The sequence below is a fragment of the Xylocopa sonorina genome, chromosome 7, assembly GCF_050948175.1.
Source record: "Xylocopa sonorina isolate GNS202 chromosome 7, iyXylSono1_principal, whole genome shotgun sequence".
NCBI lineage: Eukaryota > Metazoa > Arthropoda > Insecta > Hymenoptera > Apidae > Xylocopa > Xylocopa sonorina.
Window position 1 is genome coordinate 11,147,892 of NC_135199.1, and position 14,913 is coordinate 11,162,804.

General features: G+C 44.9%; 1 protein-coding gene across 2 annotated transcripts in view; it reads right to left on the reverse strand.

The window, feature by feature from the left end:
• The window catches only part of Nachra3 (nicotinic acetylcholine receptor alpha3 subunit), a 68,737-nt gene that overhangs the window by 43,345 nt on the left and 10,479 nt on the right, over positions 1 to 14,913 (reverse strand). For both annotated transcript variants that reach the window (XM_076897588.1, XM_076897587.1), the window contains exon 2: positions 8,317 to 8,369. The gene's annotated coding sequence lies outside the window, so the exon portion shown is untranslated. The remainder of the gene's footprint in view (positions 1 to 8,316; positions 8,370 to 14,913) is intronic.

Consider the following 14,913-nt stretch of genomic DNA (forward strand, 5'->3'; position numbering starts at 1 on the left):
CTAAAAACGGGTTAGAATTATAACACGCTAACGCTCAGAAGCTTCTTTGCAGACCTATTACAACGAATCCATATAAAAAAACTGCATCATAATATACTGAGCATTATAAAGTATCTTCCATAAACATCGTAAAAAATAATTTCATACGCCACATTCGTAAAAAAAATTCTTTCGTAAATCTGTCACCATATGTGTACATGAAAATTCATCGTATCGTCCTCCGCGAAATTTCCATTTACCACGGAAGAGTCGCGCAAAAATAATTCCGCAGGAAGTGATAACTGTCAAAACACGGCCGAAATCCATCAGTGGGACGTCGTTATTAATAACCAAAGTGAGTTCCACGCTCTCTCGTCCCAGTTCTCGTCAATTACGAAGTTTCCGATAAAAGGAAACGAAATAATTGTTGTTACAGGTCGATAGCTCGCCGTTCTGCCCGGTAATTTTAGCGCCGCCCGGCGAAGAACTCGAAGCCAGCCTCGTTCTAATTTCGATTCCACTGTTTCCTCCGATACGAGCCGGCGCGAATGAACAAAAACGGGAACTACCCCGGGGAACCCAACTCGAGCGCGAGTGTTCCTCTTCCTCTTTCGGGCGCTTCCGGTCCCCGCGACGCTCCGCGAAAATTTTCGCCATCCACCGTTAGGAAACACGCGAGTTGATTTTCACGAAACTTTGGGTATTTCCCACAGTTAAATCATTTAAAAATTATTCTACGCCTGTCTTCTTCCCCTGTGGATAATCGTTACCATATCGAAAGGGTGGCGATGAAAATTATGCGAGCATTAACGTAACTAAATACCTTTGATGAAAGTAAATATTTGATTAGGATCCTGGGAAGGGGACGGATGCAATTTACGGCCCGTAAGATATTAAAACGATCTGAAATTTTCTGACAAGCACCAGAGAAAAATTCAGAATACCAAACGCAACGAATGACGAATAAATTTGTAGGTTATTCTAATTTTGATGGATCGATTCCAGGATGATCTCCAGGGCTCTCCGAGTGCCCTCGAGACTCGAGATTTCATAAGAGTTGCATTACAGGGAATAAAGAATGCGTGGAAAAGAAGGAAGAAGCTCCATCTCATCGTCTCGAAGGACGGCCCTACTTCAGCTAGCCATGAAATAATTATGACCTGCTCATCCTTTGCCCTGCCGAATTCATTCGACTTCAAATGTCCTCCTTCAATGTTAAAAGGATCCCAACTTCGACTTTTAAATCAACGTCTCTCAGCTACCTCTCTGTTCGACAAGACGTTTCTACGCGACCGTTACCCTTATCGTCTATGTAGCGTTCGCAATTCGTCGAACAGAGCCAGGACGGGGTAGAAATTGCCCGACTCGCGAGTGAATTCCATCCACGATTCCGGCATCGACCCGAACACCTAATCATTTCGCGGATTATTCGCGCCTTAATGCACGCGATGGAACTACCTGGCGAATTATTTCCGTTCCAGGCCACGCTTTAAACCCGGACACGGTGAAAACTCGAGCCGCCATTGTCTCCCGAACCTTCGAGTCGGAGTTTCGTCGAATAAAACACACCGGTCGTAGCCTGGATCAATTATTCTCAGCGGCCACGAAGAAATAGGATCCACGAGGGCTCGCGAGCCCTGCGCCTGACAAGTGATTAATTCTTTCGACGGCGCAAGAAGCGCCCCTGCGCCAGAGGATCCCTAAGAACCCGAACGATCCGGGATATTCGAGCTACCGTAGGCTAACGCCAGGATTTGCCCGATTTATTAAACTTTCCTTACGAATCTCGCCCAAATTCGTGTTGCCATTCCCCTTTCCTCGGCATTAAAGCGACTTTTTTCCCCGTCGTTCTCGTCTCTGTAAATAGGGGACTTTCGTAGAACGATTGGAGATTATTTTATGGGGTGGTCTTGGGGACGAATGGTATTGAAATGTGTGGAATTCCTTGTAAAAACTCTCACGAAGAGCGACCTCGTATTTCTAATTAATATTGTTCTCAGATTGCCACTCGAAGGAAGTAAAGACAGCAATAAAGGAAGCGTTGAAACAAAAACTACCCCGAGTGATTTACTCGAAACGCAGTGTCCACTTTCACCGTATCATTCCTCGCAGCAGAAGGGAAGATAAAGGGCCATTTTTCGCCCGGTTACGTCGTTCCACGCCGTTTCGAGCGACGATTGATCAGACAACCGACTGTCTCCGTTGACGTGAACGAATGACAGCCAATCCCGACGAGCTGCACGCGAGTATAGCCCGTTCGTTCGCTCGCGCGATACCACCCCTTTCTTCTTTTTCGATTCCTGCCTCGAAATCACCCTATCGATAAAGTTCCGATCGTTCGCGGACGAAACGACGACGCTGTCGCGTTTCGCCGGGTGAAATAGCCACGTTTACGGTACGATTACCGATGATAACTCCGGTAAGCACAACGCGGAATGATAACTCGGACGATTTCAACGGGCGAACGGCGCCCGTTGCGTTCGCGACGAGATAAGTACGACTATTCGCGCGGTAAGATAACTCGTGCAATTCTCCCTCGCGTAAACTACGTTCTCGAAGGTAAAGATAACTCGCTCGTATCTCGTTCGCTGTCTATTCCAGACTTAATTACCAGGTTCTCTTTATTTCCAAGTGTAGATCAATCGTTTCGAAAACAACACGAATTAAAATCTGTTCGAGAAATTAAATTCAGTCCTTTCTGTTACCAGATGCATTTTCACTCCGTTTATGATAATCGCGTGGTTCCCCGATTCGAATCGCGTTTACGCAGTGGACCATAAGGGAAACTCATCGAGTGGTTCGCGAATCGCAAATTGATTCACCCCTTTAAAGGAAATTACCTTTATGAACGTGAACGTACGTTCCATTTCTAACGATCTCGGGTCATTAAGCCGCCCTCGGGGGCTGCGTAACGAAACGAGAGTCGAACGGCTCGATTTGAACGACGCAGACGAAATATTTCACACGAGCTCTCCGTTTTAGCCTCAGCTGCGTGAACACAGCGCGAGACTCGTCTCTCTGTTCCATCGTTGTGGTTAAATGAGTGCGGGAAAAGAACTCGACGTGGGTTTCACCTCGGAAAAAGAGATCGGAGATAGGTGCAAAGGGTTAAAAGGAACGTTCCGACGAATGTCCGTGTAATTTATAATAATCTCTGTTGAAAAGAGACTTTCCCATCCGCTGTTATTTTAATTATTTCAGCAGCAGTAATTAAAGGGAGCTCGCGGGTAGATTTCCGTATAAATGTTGCAGAAAATTAACAGGAAAAAATTGAAAGTGCTTTAACTGCAACCTCCTTTTTTTCTATTTAATCGTCGCCTAATTTTCACCATCACGGATAAACGATGAAAGAGAGGATATATTTTAAAAAGTCTGAAATAACTTCATTAACCCTTCGAAAAGTAACGTCGTTATATGAATAGTGGAAACGAGCGAGCTGAAAGTTTCTACCTTTTTCTGTTACGTATCATTAACGCCATATATAAATGGCGTACGAATAAATATATCTACATTATTATGGTGAACTATATGAATTTAATTTGCATTTTAATATCGTTTATAATGGTCGATAAAAATGGCGAGACGAAACTTGCGAGAGTACAAAGTATCGTTTTGGTACGTGATAGAAAGGGGTGCAAAGTGCCGGTTGAAACGAAGGTACAAAGAATCTTGGAAGGCAGAGGCGGAACAAATCGGAGCCAGACGCTTGTTATTGTCCTTATTTACCTAATTTCCGTTGCGGTGGAGGAGGACACGGCCACGATTGCGAGCGCTTCCCCCTTTCTGATATTGCGTTTCGGAGGACACCGTTCGAGTGGATGCAATTTGCCTTAACGACCGTCAGATTTTTGCAGGAACATCTTGAAATCCTGGCATTCTACCCGCGCGATTCTTACGGCTGCACAAGAACGTTCATTTACAGACCGGTATTGAACCGACGCCTTTAATCCACGCCCCTTTCATTAGGTTTCATTAAATTTCTCAACGCGATCATCCGAACGCCGTACCGCCATCCGCGCTCTAATACTCGTCAAAAGAATGGCGAACGGAAGGCTTCCTATCGATCTTTCCTCTGCTAAAAAATTAGCCGGGTAGAGAGAGAGAGAAAGAAAAAAAAGTAGAAAAGAAAAAAGAAGCGATGAAAATCCGTAACGTTGGTGGCGATGAAAAATTGATCGTTCGTTAATTAGACAGTAGATAATATGCGGCGTCCTACAAAAATATCCTAGATTACGAGATCGTAGTTTCGTTGAAACGAAAGGAACAATGGGACCACGAGAAAATAAAAATACAGCTACTATCGTAATCATCGCTTCTCTGAATGCATCGAAATATACGTTCATATTTTTTATTTTGATCAATGGTTCGCGTATGCAATGCTTGCATTAAAGCTAAGTGGAATTTCACTACAGCCAACCGGATCCATTGTCATAAAACATTTAGAAATCCCACCCAAAGCCTCGTACATTAATCATTCGTCGGAGAAATTCTGATTTCTCGTCATCGAAAAGCTAAATCACTGGTTAGAACACTCCACTCGTATCGACACGCCCAAAGTAATGGTACGAAGTACTCGGAACCGCAAGAAGAGAGTATCGTCGAACGAACGGAACTCGAAAATTCGAGTCATCCGCCGCTTATTTTTCCAGATACGGGTTCCGCATAAACGGGGAATCGATCCTCCGTCGATGTCCAGAGTCGGTGGCAATTATTCCCAGCGAAGTAGCACGTTTCCGGCAATTTTCGTGGACTGGTACGCCGTCTCGGATCGAGCAGCGTGGCCTGATGGCTTGTGCCTCAACCTGTACACCTGCACACGCGTGTTTGCCCGTATAAACGCGTGTGTACGTGTGTATGGGTGTGTAAAGGGGCTGGCTCGATGGGGGTGGAGGGTCGTCGGTGTAAAAGCAACGACCGGAGCTGACCTGAATCCACGGCCGGGGCGATGAAAAGGGAGCAACAAAAGCTGCGCGCGGGACGAGGACGAGAGTGAAAATACGGAAAATAGGCCGTTGTGCAGGGCCAACTTGTGGAAGTATTTTGCGAAACGTCGATTCCTCGAGCCCTGCCCACCGAGGAGCCGACGAAAATCTCTAACTTTCCGGCTGGACTGACCGGGAGGCTACGGTAGGCGCCCTTCTTTGTCTCTGGACACCGGTAACGACTCCTTCCCGATGTCCTCTTTCCTTGGATTGATGGAGACGGATGTTTTTCCCAGACTTTTTCACCCTCCGCGCTGAATTGGTATGTCTCATCTGGTTTTCGGGGATCTGGACGTAATCTAATTTACTTTACCGCTGAGAAATTTCGTTCTTCTGGGATGTTGAACAATTCAAGATAGTTAGAATAGAGTGTCTTCGAGTGATTAAAAACACAAGACGTTCAGAAATTGGTTAGAAAGTTATAGAATCCCAGCCAATGAAAGCAATTATTCACGAGTAATTTGATATGTAGATATTCAACAGAAAAACGAAGGAAACCTAGAGGAACCGGATGCGAGAGCATCTCCCGAAGGAAACAGGATCTCGAAGCCCGACATGGAACAACGATATAATCCTCAGATGGAAATTGCGTAATTAATATGTGCTCCAATTAAGTGCACGGGTCTGCTCGAGAGTTTCCATACTCGACGAACCATTTGTCCATTTCGGCACGCCCCACGGATAATTATTTCCAGCCGGGAATCATCGTTACCGCGCGGCATCGTTATCGTCGGTTCTCATCGTCACCAGGCTCGATACAGATCTCTCGTTCGAAATAATCATTCCGTATCGGGCAAAGGGATCAAACGAGCCTACCTTCTCTATTAACTCGGTGCATCACCTACCCGCGCGATTATACTTTAAATAATCCGCGAATGTTCGAACGTTCGAGTCGCGAATGATGGAAGTGTTAGGGAACTTGCTACTTAATGGTAGTCTTATTTATGAACGATGCTTTTTGCACGATAAAAGGGAGATAACGTACACGTGTGTCTGAGAGTTTGGAACTACTTTGTTATTCTCTAGTAATTGCCTCGAGACCCGAGAATGTGAAATTAGTGTTTGCCTGTTTCGATTGGAAAATTTGAAGCGTGCGTATACGACTACCTTTAGCGATTGTTTCCATTGGTGATTGATTTTCAACGATGGACTTAATTTCAGTAACTTTTTCATTAGAAGATGACTGACTATAGATACGGATTTGAATTAATGACTAGCGATATTCTCTGGAGAGGGAATTAACTAATAATGAAGCGATATTATAACAGAAATGAACAGCTTCGTTATATTTAAACAAGAGACGTCTGTTTTCTTTGAAATGGAGCTTGCACTTTCTGAAATTAACGTGGACTGAGTTTTTAACGATTATTGGATATAACCGAACGTTAATCGTATTACAAAGATATTTGAAACTGCAGGAGGTCACATAAATTATCAAGCAACTCTGAATTACTTATAGCCCCGCTTGAAAATATCCAAAATTAAAGATCAAATGTTGTTAATTAACCTTAATATCGGAAAATTGCTTGATCTCCTCCGAAAAGACCTGTGACCTATGACCCGACACAAAATTATTAAAGAAGCCCTAAAATAATCAACGCAATTACACATTTACGGCTTAGAAATACAAAATTTATGCACAGTATTAGCCCAATCGATCGCTCGATTTCAACCCCACTCGAATTACGTACAAACGCGAAAGATCGAGCAGGCGAGTCGTCGAAAGGTCAGAATCGAACTATTACCGACGCTGAAACCCACCCCTTGCTTTCGAAAAAACCATTTACCCCCTAAAAACCGGATGGGTAAAAAAAAACGAGAAACAAAGAGAGCGAGCGAGAGAGACACAGAGGGGTGGCTCCGTGTTGACCGATCCACTCCGCGCGAGCCCGTACTCGTGTCTCGTTTAACCAAAGCTTGTGTACCAAACGAATAAGCATCATCGACGTAGTCCAGTCGCTACGTAAAGTGGTAATCGATGTTGAACCCGCGGTTGTTTGCTAACTGCCCTGCTCCCGGGCACACCGACGCACAAACACGCGCGGAAACGATCGCCGTAGGGATGAACGCGTGCCTCCGAGCTTCCTTGAACCCCGTCTCGGCCGCAATAACTTTCAGATCGGCCGTCGTCGATCGACCGGCATAATTTAATAAAAAAAACGCGGCCCCACGTGGAGCCAGCTCGCCTCTTCGCGACTTCGATAAATTCCCACCGTCGTGGAGCCTTTTTTCTCGTGAATATTTCATCCCCCCTGGTAAAAGGAAACACGGGAACGGTGTCTCGTGGAATAATGGAAAGCTTCTTTCGGGGCGCTGTCACAGGGTGGCTTTGAGATGAGAGAGCGAGGGAGTGACCGCACAAGTTTCGTTGAATTTTATCGAATTTCTCTGGACGCGTTTCAGACGGATGATCCAGCGTATGAATTATGGAGTGTTTTTAGAATATACGACTGGTTCTGGTAACGAGTTACCATGCGAATCGTTTATGATATTGGATAAAAACGATTGAAGGGTTAACTCTAGTAAACTTCTACTAGATCTCTCTCTTTCTTAACCTTCTGCGTTAAGCTAGCGCCATTGACGAGGCCAGTTTTCATTTTCAACGTAAGTAGACCAACCTTCTACGGTCTGGTGGAATGAAGATGGATCTACCGTGTCGCTGGTCCCAGATCGAAAAGGGTGGAACTCGAGTTTTGGGATGAGGATGTGCTTTGTGAGGCACTTTGAAAGTATAATTCCAACGGTCCGTAAAATCGAGCACCGGCTCGTTCGGCCTAATGGGGGCGTCCGCGCTTTTCAATTTGTTCGAGCAATTTCCTTTCCCCCTGGCCAGCATCCACCCTTATTCGGATACGTTCGCCAATGGGACGAGACGCTCGCGTTAAGACCGACTGATTCGTCGATTCTTTTTCCCTTTGTCGCTGATTAACAACCTCAGTTCCGAGTAATCTACAGTCCGCGATCCAATTTTACACGCTTGTATACTTTTATGTGGCCACTCGTACGATTAAATAGCGTGTAATAGAAACGAACATGAAAATAAAATGCTACTTTGGATCAACGAGATGTAAGGGATCGTTTGGTACGTCGTTTAAAAGTGTCGGTGATAGCAAAAAGATTAAAGCCTGAAGGCGATCAAATCCTCGTTTTCGTACCTGAATCAGAGGCACGTAGCAGACGTGTCTCCGAAGTTTTCGACTTGATCCGGCCATAAATGATAGCCGTGCGCGTAAAATAACCGAGTCGGTGCACGCACGTAGCCAGTTTTATTACTATTAGATAGAAAGCTTTACGGTTGTGTACAAGAGTGATCTCCCAAATGACTGAGTGTATCACGGAAGACTGACTTTCTTACCGTAGGCTGTGTCGACGTGTAGGCGCCTGGAAGCACCGCTATTGGACGGTAACCTGAAACAAAAATGATAAAATGTATCACTTATAAGAACCAATAGAATATACATCGATCATTTTCAATTCCTTATCCTTCATTATACACCTTTATTTGGTTTAATTTTTAAATAACTTTTCCCAATTGAACCAGGTTTTATTCAGCATCACTCTATTCAGTTATCTACTCAGTACGCCATTGATATATTTATCACCGCCATTCTATTTCACCTGGCTACGTCCACCATTCTATTCCATTTCGCTGTATTATTCTACCGCGTCCCTATTTTTCTTACTTTACTCCACCCTCATTTATTACACCCCAACCAACCCCGGGACCTCCGTACACCTATCCGCCTCACCGTATTCTACCCCAATATGTTCCATGGCAATCAACGCAGTTCCATTCTACGCCAATTTTCTCCGCATCAACCACACACCCCCAACCATCGGCACGGTAGTACGCGTTACGCGCGCCATTAACGCCTGTATTCTCGAATGGAACGGAAAACCGCAGTCTCTCGTCCATAGAATTCATGGCCAACGAACGAGCCTGTACCGGGAAAAATGAAAAGTTCCTGGAGAATCCATAACAACGGACGTGATTACCGCCGCTGAAAGTTTCTTCACCTATACCCCCCCACGTGCTACGGCGGCCTTAATAAAACACTACATCACGAAGGATGCATTACACACACGGGGAGAGTTAATGGCCGATGAAATTGCGATCGTAACACGGCACGAACATCATCGTTAAGCGGGGTGTGTTTCCCCTCTCGGTAGACGGGCAGACATATATCATGCCGGCTGGCCATTCTTACGCGGTTTCGTCGCCATTATTACGTCGAACGTGGCACCTGCTCGACTTCTACGATTTTGCCCCGGAAATTTATGAAGTTCCTTGGAAAGAAATGGATTTTATAATGGATATCACGTCTAACGTACAGTTTCTAAGTATTTTATTGCATCCACCAGCGTTCCCTGACTTTCGACTCGCGGATTCCGACAAATGCTTTTTATATAACTTACAGCCCAAGTGTTTTTTTTTTTTTTTTTTTTTTTTTGTACAGAAAATATTACAAGATCATCTCGAATATGACCAATCTGATATTAATTGCCTGGTCAAACAACGTTTCACCGAGAACCGATACCGTTTCGCGTTGCGAGATCATGGCGGAGTAATCGAATTAGCCCAACCGGCAAATTCATTTACCTTTAGAATGATTTCGAGCACGCGTACGTAGGTGAAAGTAATTAAAAATGAAACGGGATGCCGATGCGTCTCGCTTATTTGCAGAGTAACTCGATATTTAAATAATGCATCCGGGTATGAGCGCGTGAAAGCTGTTCCTCTCACCCAGCTACGTATTTATACGGCGAAAAAGGGTATTAAAGTTTCACGAGTGTTTCCGAGAATCGGATCGGCCGGTATTTATTTCCGTTTTTCCTTTTCACTGTAAATATTCTCGCGCTCGATCGACTCCATACACCTACAGGTGCACACAAGTATCGCGTATGGTTCGACGAACACCACTGTTGGCGTGGAAATTTAATTTCATAGAACTCGAATTTACCTTTAATTGGCGCGATACTTGCTTTGGTGAAAATCCCCATCTCTCCATCCCGACGCGAACAAGTGTTTTCGTACACGCGCTCGAAAAACAGCCCACGCAACGTATCTTCATCAACGATCAACAAGGCTGGCGAGTTTATATTTATTGGGGGTAAAAGGAGAGGCGGTGAAGAGTCGAATCGAATCGAACCAGCCTCGACCCTAGCGCAGACTTTATATTCAAGACCATGCACGCGCTGCTTTCCGCGCCTTAATACGCCTCGCACCACCCCTATCTGCTTCGCGCATAACGGGCACCCTCGACCAGCGATCGATATTTTTCATTTTCTTTTACATCTCCCGCGAAAATGTGTTTCCCGGAAGAGCCGCAACCTGAGCATTCTCTACCAGGTGCCGGGTGCTCACCCTCGAATACAGATACGAATGTGGTAAACGGGTGGCGTAAACTCTGTTACCCGAGGGCTGTGCTTTTCTTCTCGGCTTGTAACACGTTCAATGGGAATTTCTTTCGAGAGCGTAATACGGTTAATGAAACGGTTGAACTCGAGCGATAGAAAGGAAGACGCGATTAACACGACTGACGAAAGTATTACATTTGAGTGCAAGAATAATCAATGCTTTAAGCAAACATCGTTGAGCGCTAGTGAAACGGCTGCGACCAATTAAAAAAATCGGGGAGAAACACGATGCAACAGCGACTTGAAAGCTCTGTTACATTATCAATCCCTTTCAAGGCAAGGAAAATCCATTCCCATCCACAAAAGGTGTCCCAATCCTTCAGAGGGAGGCTCGCGATTCTACTTCTTTCACTCGTTCGGCAAAGGAGCACGCAAAAGGGCAGCGCGAAAAGTCTGCTCTAATAATTCGAGGTCCCCGGCCGCTTTGAGGCCGAAGGCGGTCAATACGCTTTGAATTCCGCGGTCTCCTTAATCCGCGAAGCGACGTTATTTCGGGGTCCAATTTGTCCAACCGGATCGACACAGCGCTGGAACTTTCTCGAGGCTCTAGTTTCGCTCACGCCTCCGGAATATCGCGTCCAGAGTCTGCAGAATCGAACCACGTATTCGTCCTTAACTTCGCGAGATACCCGCGCGAATTGTCGCGATACACTTGCTGGAGGAACTTATTTATTCGTTTAATCGCGATGAATTCGCAGCTGCTCGATCGTTGCGATAAATCTCTGCCATCGGAGGCTGCCTCTGCGATGCATGGAACCCAAGTGTAAAAAGCAAAATGATATCCGTGTAATCCGTGAAAATAAAATGCAGTTCGAATGGGAGATGAACGTTTACGATAAATGAAGATACCCGAAATAGACGAAACGGCTCGTTGAATGAAACCTTTCGTAAGAGGATGTCTTCGTGAATATCGCATCGAGCTTAAAAGGGCAAAATGTCTGTTATAATTAGCGTAAAATGGAGGACCGAACGCTCTGCTGCGGGAAGGTGTCGCGTTACAAATGAGTTTAGAACCTATCCGTCCGGTTCAGACATTTGTAGGTTCGCTCGCCCCATTTTTTCAAGTACTTCTCGCACCGTTCATCGCCAGACGGTACATTCGCGTAAATGCGATTCAATTGAACGGAGTCCACAGCGTAATACGAGCTACTTAAGGTACGGAAGAATGCAACTTCTCGCTGAATCGGAACGAAAAAGCTGCGCACTTGAATTAAACGAAGCCGTGCACAGACTCCTCGCAGGTAACTCATCGCGTTGATTCAACGGAGGTCATAGTCTCGACTAATGGCTGCTCTCGGGTGTCAAGAGGCGAGCAACCGTGGCGACGGTTTTACAATATATTTGCAGACGACCAAGCCACTCCGCTGATCCTGTTGGCTGAACGAGGAGGATTTTAAAGCCTTTTCAGTGCAGCCAACGGCTTCGCCCCGCGACACGCGTGATTATGCACGCGTTCAAATGATTTATGCACCGCACCTTACTTCCGTTACTTCGACTAATGTCTGGGAGGGAACGCGCTGCCGTTTCGAAACGGATTACCTAAATTTTTAAATGTACGCTAGACACAAACCTTGCTCGAATCTTTTAAAAAATATGTTTAAACGGCCAAGGTGGCTGGCATCGTTTAGAAGCAGAGCGCACCGTTCCAGCTTCTTAGGTTACAAGATCTTCACGGCTTGAAAATGTAAACACGAGAGTGGAAGAAAACGAATCAGGAAAATCAGTTTTTTTTTTTAAAGAGCAGGGGATACAAAGGAGCGAAAGAGGCGGAGGTCTCTTTGCTGAAATTAAAGTGTTCCCGTTTGCCGGAGGAAAAAAAAATTGACCCGCCGCGGGTACATTAAATAGAACAGCGAGTGTATGAAATGCACGCGAGACTTTTTGCACTTCGAGCAGCTGAAAACGTTCGACATTTTGCGCTTCGAGAACGCGGCTCGATGTTATTGAACGTGAGTAAATAAAAATAGGTGCACCGGTCGGAGGTGAAAAGAAAAAAAAAGAAGAATCACCGATAAAATGACTCTCTTTTATCGCGTGGCGAAAGATGCGCTAGCAGATTGTTCTTTTTTTGTTTTTCTATGTTCGTTGATGTCTCTTTTCCCTCTATTTTTAGTTTGTTCCCCTTGGATACTAAACGTAACGCAAACATTAGTATGCGCAACGCCGCGTCTGGAATCTGTATGGTTTAAAACGAATGGATTTTTCGTGTTTCAGAAACGTTTTAATCCTTCGAGGTGAACGACCGAACGCTGAGCTTCAGAGGGGAAAAATAAGAGATTCGCGGTTGCGGAAAAACAATAAACCCGTTAATGCTATGGGACGATGAGGAACGATGCAACGTGGGGGAAATTTGTACGAATTTCAGCTGAACAATGGGGTACAATAATGTGCAACGAGGATGAAATTGAAATGTCAAAATATTCTATATTCAAATTTCGTTAATCTATTATACATTCAATTCCACTGACAGAGAGCACTTTGTACTTGCCCGAAAGGGACGCTTTATCGAGGGAGTTCCGCTGAAGCGCTTGTGTTTTCGTAACACTCGTCTCTAGTGTGATCTGTCTGATCAATGAACGTCCCGTTTCCCTGGAAGACAAGCGCGTATCGACAACTCTAGGTAAACCAATGTAAAATATACGGAGGGACTAAGACTCTCCGAATGTAGCCAATAAAATATTCACTACTTTGCATAGTGGCAAGTTCTATTCAAATTGTCGCACCGAATTTCGCCCCGAGGGAAACTGTCTAGAACGTTCGGGAAACAGGTTGACCGCTGAAGAAACAGCTCCTTCGAGCAAGGGACAAACGACTTAACCCAGTTATCATTTCCAACCGAGTTTCCTCTCGAATTACCTTCGAACCGATGGTAATTCATCGAGAAAACGGAGTACAATGCAAGTTACACGAATTAAGAAGAAATCATTGCTCGGTAAAAGCACTTTCCGTAGAAGAATATTCTTAGAGATCCTATAATTATTTACACACGTAACTAAGCTTCTCATCGAATTAGTCCCAGAATCTTTCCACTCGATTAGTATCCACTAATCGCTCTAAATAACATCGGACCGAGGTCAGGCTCGAAACGTTTCATGGCGATCCGTTAAAACGTCTGGCTGACGGCATCAAGAGCGAAGAAACGTTGGTGCTTCTCCCTGGGTGCGAGGGCTCGACTCGCCGCCTCATAATTAACCAAACTTGTTGATGCCACGAGGAGAAAACCGCGACTCTCCCTGTTTTTTAAGGCACGCGAGTCAACGAGCCAACGTCACTTGTCTCGGACGCGTTCCCTCGGAAAAGGGAACGCGTCTCCGGCAATTAATAGTGGAAGGGAGGGTGGCGCGCACAGCCCTCGAACGAACGTCAGGTCCTCTCTCACCCCGTACAGCGGTTTCAGTAAACTCGAGGAGAATTCTGCGCTCGAAGCGTCGCGGTTGAAGCCGGTGCAGAAAATGGGATCTAATGTTTTATACATGAATCCTGCATACGTGGAGGTTACGAGAAGTTGTAACAACAATTACGTTGAATTTGCTCGCGTTTGAATCGTGTGAAAATGTGGATTCCATCAAGATCGATCATAATGCGAGGAAAATTTTTCATTGGCTATCAAATTACCATACCAATGCCCGGGATGTTATCTGTATTAATCTAGTATCGTGACACGTAAGTGTATTATGGTAATTGATTTCGATTCCCCAATTGTCGAATTATATAATACTGTAATAACATTTGAAAATTCAAATCAGTATTTCACGTATAATATTCGCATTGCGCTATTGCATTTATGTCGAGAAAGGATAATAATGGAACAACGTCCAGCCCTAAATATGTTGTACCATATACGTACATACCGTTTAATAACTTCTACTTCGATCATTTATTCGTTCCATATTAAAAGCAAATAGAATACAGTAAATAACTTATATCAGTTCAAATTGTGTCTAATAAAAATAACCTCTAAAGCTACTCAAGTAATAACGATAAATGAAACGTCTGATTATAATTACGCCCCGACTACTGGCTGTCACTCTGCGAGTGATGCCCGACCGCAACCAGTCGAAACTACTGAACCGTAGCACGGTCTCACGGGTCACCTGTCCATCCAAATGTTACTTACTCCACATAAATCCATTATCCATTAATTTTCTAGATACCTCCCCGTTATTAATCGCATTATTAACGACGATAATTAGAAACATTCCACGGGTCACGCGAAGCAACGAAAAGCAAACGGCGCGGAACTCCGCTGATTGTGAAACGAGTCGCGCGGTCAACGAAAGAAGAAACGATATTCAGCCATAATTTAATTAAACCGTTGTAACCAGGCTTTCGAGGCTGGGACATGCGAAAGTCGCGGAATTCGCAATAAAACCGCGACGGTGAGCAGGTGTACTCGAACGCGCGCGGGTCCGGACCTTGCAATTATTCTTCTCAGGCCGTTTCTGTGAAACTTGCCACTTCTCCTTCGAGCACAGGTTCACAAACGCCGTGCAAAAACGAAGGGTAAAATAAGGGGTACACCGAGACGGAAGAG